A 10621-nucleotide genomic window follows, 5' to 3' on the forward strand; every position below is an offset into this window, starting at 1 on the left:
GTTAAGAAAGAATAACATGCAGCCCCTGTAATGTGTGATTATAGGAATCAACAGAAGGGGGAGAAACAATTCCACTGAAATAAAGAGAAGAAACAAAAGTAAAAAACCTCAACAGAGACTCAGAAGTGTCCATCTCAGGGTTATGATGTAAAGTAACATGGAAAATATGATAAAGATTGCTGTATATTGATTTCAGTTCAGTTCAGTTTAGTCACTCAGTCATATCCGACTCTTTGTGACCCCATGAATCGCAGCACACCAGGCCTCCCTGTCCATCACCAACTCCCAGAGTTCACCCAGACTCACGTCCATCTAGTCAGTGATGCCGTCCAGCCATCTCATCCTCTGTCATACCCTTCTCCTCCTGCCCCCAATCCCTCCCAGCATCAGAGTCTTTTCCAATGAGTCAACTCTTCACATGAGGTGGCCAAAGTACTGGAGTTTCAGCTTTAGCATCATTCCTTCCAAAGAAATCCCAGGGCTGATCTCCTTCAGAATGGACTGGTTGGATCTCCTTGCAGTCCAAGGGACTCTCAAGAGTCTTCTCCAACACTACAGTTCAAAAGCATCAATTCTTCGGCGCTCAGCTTTCTTCACAGTCTGACTCTCACATCCATACATGACCACAGGAAAAACCATAGCCTTGACTAGATGGACTTTTGCTGGCAAAGTAATGTCTCTGCTTTTCAATGTGCTATCTAGGTCGGTCATAACTTTTCTTCCAAGGAGTAAGCGTCTTTTAATTTCATGGCTGCAGTCACCATCTGCAGTGATTTTGGAGCCCCCAAAATAAAGTCTGACACTGTTGCCACTGTTTCCCCATCTATTTCCCATGAAGTGATGGGACCAGATGACATGATCTTCATTTTCTGTATGTTGAGCTTTGTAAATATTTTCCCAATGATCAAAGGTGATAGATACAACAGTGAACTCTGGGAATGGTACAACCATTCCCAGAAAGCAACAATCTCTTTCTCTCACCATATTTTAGAGTCTGCGTATGTGCTCAGTCACTCAGTTATATCTGACTCTTTGCAACCCCACAGACTTTAGCCCACTAGTCTAGGGAGAAATTGTTAGTAGGCAGAGTTACAAACTAATGTCTTATGTGTTTTGTTGGTGAATATGTGGGAGAGCAGTATTAGTTAGCAAGTTTAATTTTAAATTGAGTTTTAAAACCCATTACATTTCCATGTCTTAGTGCCTGTCTTTTTCTCACATAAAACCAGAGATTCTGAAGGCTGACTGGCTTCAGGAAAGGCTGGGCCAACAGACTAATCACTGTTGTCAGCACTCTCTCACTTGCTCTCCATCTTTTCATTCAATTGCCTATTATTGGTTCCTTTTTATAAGATTTTCCTTTATCATTTTGTAAGTATGTCACAAACTATTTTTGACTGCCTGTTCATAGACCTTGAACCTTTTCTTGGAACAATCACTGACTTCAGGGGTGTAAGGAGCTCTTTAAATTTAGCCTGGCAAATATGCTTACCCTGGCAGAGATTGTTGTTTAGTGGCTAAGTCGTGTACAACTCTTTGCAAACCCATGGACTGCAGCACTCCACGCTTCCCTATCCTTCACTATCCCCTGGAGTTCACTCAAATTCATATCCACTGAGTTGGGGATCCCATCCAAACATTTCATCCTCTGCTGTCCCTTCTGCTTTTGGTGGAGAGAAATCACTTTATTAAAACTCTACCAGCATCAAGAGGGTAAGGGGGAAACATTTCACCAATGGGAAGCAGGTATTTAGGCACAAGGAGGGAATGGGAAAAGGAATTGGGCAGACAAAATCTAAATGTGTCAGTTGGAATAATTTCAGTGTTAAGGATGACTTTACAAAGAATTAAAATGCTCAGATGTTTGAGATTTGAAGATATGCTAGTAGTTAATCTTTGAAATATAAGGGGCAAGACAGATGGATAAAGTAGTTCAGGCAGAGGGAATTCTAGAAGTTGTGTTGCAAAGTTAAAAGACAAAATTTTGTGAAAATCATGGGTGTGCCTTATGAAGGGAGGAGGGATGAATATTTAAATGTGCTTCAAGTGAGTGATAATGGGGCATCAGTCTGGAGGAATATAGATGGAATTGAGAGAGATTTATTGGAAGATGACTTCTTCTCTAAGCAATCTAGATACTAACCACAATCACTCCATCCTCCCCTCACCATGACCCGTGCATTTAGACTCTTTTACATTTATGCATACTACATCATCCATAAAAGTGTTATTTATGGGGCTAACATAACTGCTTTATCTAATGTAGTAATTCTCATCACATTCCCCCCTTTTCTGTGGTTTATTATTTTTTCATAGTCCTTGTGAAGAATTCAGTCACTTTACAACACATGTTCATTTACTTATCTGTTTGTCAGTATTTCCTGCAATTCTTTTGAAAGCAAGATTTGACTGCTTTGTTCACTGCTAGATCCCTGCTATAACAGTGCTGCTAAACATGGCTTAAATAAAACTATCTCAAGCCGTGCAATTGCAGGCTGCTTCTCAAAAGATGGGTATTAAAGATTCATTGAGAGATGATAACTCATCACCACCAGTGGCTGGTGAGATGCAGCTGCACTGCCTACAAGGCTTCACTCCATCTCCTGCCTGGAAGACTTCTTCAAGGTCATCAGTGCTGGTGGAAGCTGACGCTGACTTTCTGATCACTTGTGTTGTGCCCTTACTTCTTGCCACAATGGCATCATTTTGGTTCACTGGAAACTCTGGTAACAAAAGCACATGAAACCCATTCACTGAAATTGCTTTTAGTCCCAATATTCTGTAGGTAGAGTATGCATTTGGAAGGAACCTGGGGATGGCTTGTGAGCAGGCCCTCTCTGCTCAGAGCACCAGTTCCTCCCTGGGAAGGAGGCAGATGTAGGGACACCCAGCAGCCCTTCACCGCAGCCCAGAGACTGCAGTCATGCTACTTTAAAATGTTCATATTCCTAACTGAAGAAACAGTTCCAGTTTACATAGAAATTCATACAAAAACTTCATTTTTTTCTGCATACAGTTGTTAATCATAGAAATGCATCATGTTATTGTAGATAGAACTATGATAACTAATCTCTGTGTGTGTGTGTGTGTGTGTGTGTGTGTTAGTCACTCAGTTATGTCCGACTCTTTGTGACCCCATGGACAGTAGCCTGCCAGACTCCTCTATCCATGGAATTCTCCAGGCAAGAATACTGGAATGGATTGTTATTCCCTTCTCCAGGGGATCATCCAGACCCAGGGATATATTCCAGGTCTCCTGAATTGCAAGTGGATTCTTTGCCATCTGAGTCACTAGGGAAACCCAAAAAATGTATTCATTTATTCAAACATCAAGCCTCTGTAAAGACCATAAAGACAAGAATCAAATAGAAGTAAATTATGTTTTAAAAATTAATTTGTGGAATAAGGTCTCTTAAGTATCAATAAACTCATCTGTGAAAGTGCTGCACTCAATATGCCAGTAAATTTGGAAAACTCAGCAGTGGCCACAGGACTGGAAAAGGTCAGCTTTCATTCCAATCCCAAAGAAAGGCAATGCCAAAGAATGCTCAAACTACCGCAAAATTGCACTCATCTCACACGCTAGTAAAGTAATGCTCAAAATTCTCCAAGCCAGGCTTCAGTTATACGTGAACCATGAACTTCCAGATGTTCAAGCTGGTTTTAGAAAAGGCAGAGGAACCTAGAGACCAAATTGCCAACATCCGCTGGATCATGGAAAAATCAAGAGAGTTCCAGAAAAACATCTATTTCTGCTTTATTGACTATGCCAAAGCCTTTGACGGTGTGGATCACAATAAACTGTGGAAAATTCTTCAAGAGATGAGAATACCAGACCACCTGTCCTGCCTCTTGAGAAATTTGTATGCAGGTCAGGAAGCAACAGTTAGAACTGGACATGGAACAATGGACTGGTTCCAAATAGGAAAAGGAGTATGTCAAGGCTGTATATTGTCACCCTGCTTATTTAACTTATATGAAGAGTACATCATGAGAAACGCTGGGCTGGAAGAAACACAAGCTGGAATCAAGATTGCCAGGAGAAATATCAATAACCTCAGATATGCAGATGGCACCACCCTTATGGCAGAAAGTGAAATGGAACTTAAAAACCTCTTGATGAAAGTGAAAGAGGAGAGTGAAAAAGTTGGCTTGAAGTTCAACATTCAGAAAATGAAGATCATGGCATCTGGTCCCATCACTTCATGGAAATAGTTGGGGAAACAGTGGATACAGTGTCAGACTTTATTTTGGGGGGCTCCAAAATCACTACAGATGGTGACTGCAGCCATGAAATTAAAAGATACTTACTCCTTGGAAGAAAAGTTATGACCAACCTAGACAGCACATTGAAAAGCAGAGACATTACTTTGCCAACAAAGGTCCGTCTAGTCAAGGCTATGGTTTTTCCTGTGGTCATGTATGGATGTGAGATTTGGACTGTGAAGAAAGCTGAGCACCGAAGAATTGATGCTTTTGAACTGTAGTGTTGGAGAAGACTCTTGAGAGTCCCTTGGACTGCAAGGAGATCCAACCAGTCCATTCTGAAGGAGATCAGCCCTGGGATTTCTTTGGAAGGAATGATGCTAAAGCTGAAACTCCAGTACTTTGGGCACCTGATGGGAAGAGTTAACTCATTGGAAAAGACTCTGATGCTGGGAGAGATTGGGGACAGGAGGAGAAGGGGACGACAGAGGATGAGATGGCTGGATGGCATCACTGACTCGATGGACATGAGTCTGAGTGAACTCTGGGAGTTGGTGATGGACAGGAAGGCCTAGCGTGCTGTGATTCATGGGGTTGCAAAGAGTTGGACATGACTGAGCGACTGAACTGAACTGAACTGAAGATATAACTCCGTTTACCTTTTGGAAAAGAAGTTAATATTTAGTAGAATCTCATTTTTATTTAGGTATAAATGACATAATGACAATTTGAATTATTAGATATTTGATAAATGAAATGATACAGAAATGAATTATTGAAAAAGCGATTAGCTCTAAGGGAATATTGCATATAAAAGTGTTAGTTGTATTTAAGATTTGCTAAATGCTTTTGATAGTAATTTTAAATATATGTACATATTTTAAATTTTAAACTTGAGAAAGAAGGGTTATTTTACTTGTTTAATATCTAACAGTTTGATATTTCTTGATACTTGGCAATTTTCATGATTCAAACAGAAAATTTGATTTGTTACCTTTAGGAGTCAGGAGAAAGCAAGGGCAAACTATGTGAGTTGAGTGCTCCCTGTTTTCCCCCAGCATATTCCTTCAGGACAGAAGTTAGGCTAAGTAATGAGGATAAGAAGGTCAATATTGAAGACATTTAGGATTGTGGGTGTCACAGGGCAGAACGAGTATAACCAACCATGAGACAAAAACAACAACAACAACAAAAAACAGCAGGAGGCATTTCTGTAGTTGAAAGCAAGTGCCAGGCCATGCAGGATACTCACACCTGATGCCCTCTGAGAAGTGTAAAAGTGCCCACAAGGTGCAAAACACCAGTTATGAAGATATGCATCAACAGAGATATGACAAGCAACTTGTTCAAAATAAAACATAAGCAAAAAGGCCTTAGATCACAGTCTATACAAGCCAAGAAAACCTTTCAAACAAAGTTTCTTCATGAATTAGCACAACCCCATGTCGGATATTGCTTCTTTACATTCAAGTGCATGTATCCTGCCCCAAAGAACTTTTTGTGATTTTACAGTGATGACGTACTCATTGTAGTCAGTACCAAAACCAGCAGAAATTCAGATTTCATTGGAGTTATTGGGGCTTCCTGGGTGGCTCAGTGGTAAGGAATCTGCTTGCAGTGCAAGGAAACAAAGGCTCAGTCCTTGAGAAGGTCCCCTGGAGGATGAAATGGCAATCCACTCTAATATTATTGCCTGGGAAATCCCGTGGACACAAGAGCCTGATGAGCTACAGTCCATAGCGTGGCAAAGAGTCAGATGGGACAAGCACACACACACACACACACACACACACACGCAAGTTAACATTAACTTTTTTTTTTTTTTCTACCAAGAAGAAAAACAAAGACTGAAAACAAATTTTATTATGTTGGAATTAAATCTTTTCTTTGGGAAAGTTCACTTTCCACCGCAGCTACAGAATTATATTTTCTATCTTTGGACAAGTAAATGTTACTTTTTCTGCCCTTGCAGAGAAGTCTGCCCTTTTATGCATCCCCACACTTTCTGCATCTCCTTTCTCCATAATTCTGCATTCCAGCCTGTATCCTATCAATCAGAAACAAACATGTTTTGTAATCAAAGTTATTTTTATTAAATTTGCTTTTACAGGTTTTTATGTATTCCATTCAGTGGCACCCTTAATAATTCATGGTTGTAGAAAATATCAACTTTATTTACAGGAATTTTAAAAAGCCTTCAAAATATGAGGAAAAAAATTTGTGAACTCTTTTCTAGTTACTGAAAACTATGTTTAAGGATCAGGGGAAGAAAGGTGTGCTCTAAGAATTTCTGTCTTTAAAGAATCAATATCTAGTAAAGAAAACAGAAAGGAATATTTGTTGGTATGTAAAGCATGAGACAAAGTGTACTAAGATGCATTATTTGGTGGTATCTTAAGTAACATATCTTAAGTATGGGAATCTCCTCAAAAAAGTGAAAATTCGAGATACCGTAGGACCCAGCTATTCCAATACTAGGTATTTTTCCTAAGAAAATAAGAACAGTAATTTAAAAAGACATAGATACCTCTATATTCCCTGCAGCATCACTTAAAAGGCCAAACCAAGATATAGAGAGCCTTAAATGTCCATCAACAGATGAATGGATGACGAAGATGTAGTACGTATGTTCAGGGCAATACTACTCAGTCATAAAAAAGGAATAAATCTTGCCATTTGCAACATGAAAGGACACAGAGCATATTAAACTAAGTAAAGTAAGTCAGAATGAGAAGGACAAACACAGTAAAATTTCACTTGTATGTGGAATCATAAAAACAAAACAATTCAACATACATAAGAAGACAGAAAAAGAGTCATAGACAGAGGACAAACATGATTGCCAGGGAAGAAAGGTGATAAAAGAAATTGGAAATGGAGATTAAGCCTTATAAGCTTTCAGTTACAAATAAATGAGTAAGGAGTTGAACTATGCAATATGGAGACTATAGTCAAGAATATTATAAGAAGCTTGTTTGGTTGCAGATGTAACTAGAATTATTGTGGGGATCATTTGTAATCTATAGAAATATTAAATCACTATGCTGTGCATCTGGAATGGTCATTGTTATAAGCCAATTATACTTCAATTAAAAAAACTGGAAAATAAAAAAGTCCTACACAAATCTCTAGCAAATTCTCTATGGGTGCAATGATTCTTTTGTCATGAATAATGACATGTTTAATAATAAAGACTGAAATTTTTTAAAAAATGATTCAAAATAGGAAAGATCAGGATTAAAGAACTGATAAACAAATGCACATTGCTCAGAAGATTAAGAAAATATTGAAAATATCACTGTAGATAAAACTTAAGTTAGGAGAAATATGATGAAAAAATGCATTGTAAGAAAGTAGAGGGAAAGAAGGAAACTCTTAAAACCTATTGAATAAATATTCCTGGAATATAAATATAGCAAAAAAAATTGCAACCTATTTGTCAAAAGTGTGAAAAGTGGAAGACAGATCTGATATATGAATGACTGGAATATCTGAAAAAAAAATCAAAGCCAAGATGGAAAGCAAATACTAAATATTATCATGCAAATTATTCTTAAAGTAAAAAAAGTTTGAAGCTGTTTATTAAAGAGAACTATGAGAATTAACTTGCAGTGATTAATAGAAAGTGATGTTCTGGAAATATTATTGGGCTTTAAAGAGAAACAAAAGTCCTTTGGGTATCTAGAATAAAAGAGCAAGTGACATATAAGGAAAAAAAATTAGAATTTTGTCAACCTTTATGGATAGAAATACCCTGTGCCTGTAGAAATAAGGCCACACTGTTAAGATACTCGAGGAGAAACATGATGATTCATGAATTCTTTCCCAACCAAACTGCTTGAATATCAAAAGTCCTGACATTCAAGCCATCATGAAAGATCTAGGGTAATAATGTTACTATGAGTAATGGAAAAAACAGATTTCAGAAAACAGAATCCTTTGAAAGACATGACACAAGGAAAGATGGTAAATACTAAATTTGCAATTCCTCCCTCAACTGAGACTGAATGAGCATTACATGAGAGAGGGAGCAAGTTTGGTGGTAGACACTAAGGTGTCTGCATTACAATATCCACTGAGTTCTACCTCTTTTGAGAGTGCTTTCTTTTGTGTGTTTAATTTTATAGAGAATTATTTTAAAGGCAACAAGATGGATAAATAAAATTTAATATAAAAACTTTAAATATAGAACAAGCATACCTAACTGAACATATAGAACATAAATACACATAACAGGAAAAAAAAAACACAAAACTATACATAAAACTCATACTAAATCTATACAACCAAACAACTGAGCTTGTACTAAACATACGCCTCAGGAGATGAGCAGTGAGGCCTCTTTCAATCTTGGTCCAGATAAGACTCCTGATGGTGTGTGGACTCCATCCTTTCAGAGGCCCAGGCTGGGGTCCAGGACTCAGACCAGAACCTGCAACACCAACACAGGTGATGGAGTCCCTGGGGAGGTGCAGAGCCAGACAGAAGAGGGCTCTCTGGGGATGGTGTGCAGGACCCGAGCATACCCTCAGGATCTGGCCTTGACCTTGGGCCCTGACGTCCCTGGGGGTCAGCCCACAGGACACTGGGTCTGTTTGCCTCTGTTTGCTGAGGATGTTGTCTGTTAGTGAGGAGTGTCTAGAAATGTCCCACAGGAGCAAGCATACCTGGGCATCTGGTTGGCAGCCTTCAACTGACAGGTCCCCTGGATGGTGAGACTCAGGCAGAGGAAAGGAAGGCTCTGGGATCTTGGACTAAAGGGCTGAGTCCCCTCACCCCTGGGGTCCTGGGAGGATCAGGAGGTCAGATGCCACGGGGAGTGGGGGTACCTGCCCCCCATCCTACACTCTGTACAAAGGCTCCTGAGACCTGCATGGCCAAAATGGACAGACACATGAAGTCTCTACTTTCCCTAATAATCCTTTCTGCTGCTGCTACTGCTTCTAGCTAGTCACTCAGTTCGTCGTTGGACTCTCGTGAGCAGCCCCACAGCTCCCTCGTCCCTGTGATTCTCTAGACAAAGAACCACTGGAGTGGGGTTTGCCATTTCCTTCTCCAATGCATGAAAAGTGAAAAAGTGTGGAAAAGTTGATAGTGGAAGTAGTCAGTTGTGTCGACTCTAGCGACCTCATGGACTGCAGCCCTCCAGGTGTCCTCCGTCCATAGGATATCGTTTCCAGGGCAAGAGTAGTGGAGTGGTTGCCATTGCCTTCTCCAATAATCCTTTCTAATCCCAGCCAAACTCTCCTGAGATTTATGATTCTAAAATATTAATTGCTATTTTAATAAAAATATACCTTGTAAATGTTTAGCATATTGCAACATTAAAGTTTACAGAAGACACTGATTTTTAAGCTGTACTAAAACAAGTAATATGCTATTAATGACAGGATGGAAATAAAAAATAAAGGAAGATGAGTAACTTGAATCCTGCCACACATCCCAAGTGCACACAGCACTGAATTGTGTTCTGGTATTTCTTTAGTTGGAGTTGGCCACAGATAAAGAAGAATCTATGGAACTTCCAATCCCAGTTGAGAAATAGTGTCCCCACAGTGCCCCCCAGACACCCTGCAAATGTAAGAGCTGCCGGAGGAGCCAGCCGAGCAACCTTGGGGGCATCTGTGGACAGGACCTGTGCCCTGGGGAGACATGCTCAGGGCATCCTCCACTCGTCTGCATGGATTGTTATCACCCTTTTTCCTCCAGTTTTGTGGTTACACTCAGCAACAGATCCCACTGTTTTTGCTGGTGATTCTTCAGCACCAATAAGTGAGTTGGGGTCATGATAGAAACATGTTCCTCACTTGTCTGCCTCACCTTTTCACCCCAGACCCCATGTTCACCCTTGCTCTTCCTAGTCTTTGTCATCACCAATGACATCCCCAAAAGCATTCCTTGAGAAAACAAGCAGAGAGTTTTCTGACATCTGGAAGGAAGAGATCAGTCAGGCAAGTCCAAGCCCTCCTAGGGCAGGAATGCAACCATATAGGGTAGTCCAGGACAGTGAAAACTTCATGGGGGACATTTAGAGTCAGGATGTGACATGGGGGCTGTAGGTTGCAGCTGTGAGACTTGTACTACACCAGGATTCATGACCTCTGAAGGAAGATGTCAATCCATGGCCAGAGACCAGGCTTGACCACGTGGAGTGTTTTGTATAATGGAGTTACATTAAAGTATAAAAGAGAGGGAAAGCTTCTGACATAGACATCTGAAGGGGGCAGAAGGAATGCCAGCTTGTTAGTTTTCAGTAAGGAGTTATATACGCTTTCAATTGGTTATTAACAATAAATCAAAAGAATATCTCAAGGTTGTGAAGATCTTACAAGACCCACTACCACAATATACAGTCTAAGATAACAGGATTAGTCAGAAGGTTCTTAAGAAGGAGAAATATGTACTCCTTGTTGGA

This window comes from Bos taurus, chromosome 16, assembly GCF_002263795.3.
Source record: "Bos taurus isolate L1 Dominette 01449 registration number 42190680 breed Hereford chromosome 16, ARS-UCD2.0, whole genome shotgun sequence".
Taxonomy (NCBI): domain Eukaryota; kingdom Metazoa; phylum Chordata; class Mammalia; order Artiodactyla; family Bovidae; genus Bos; species Bos taurus.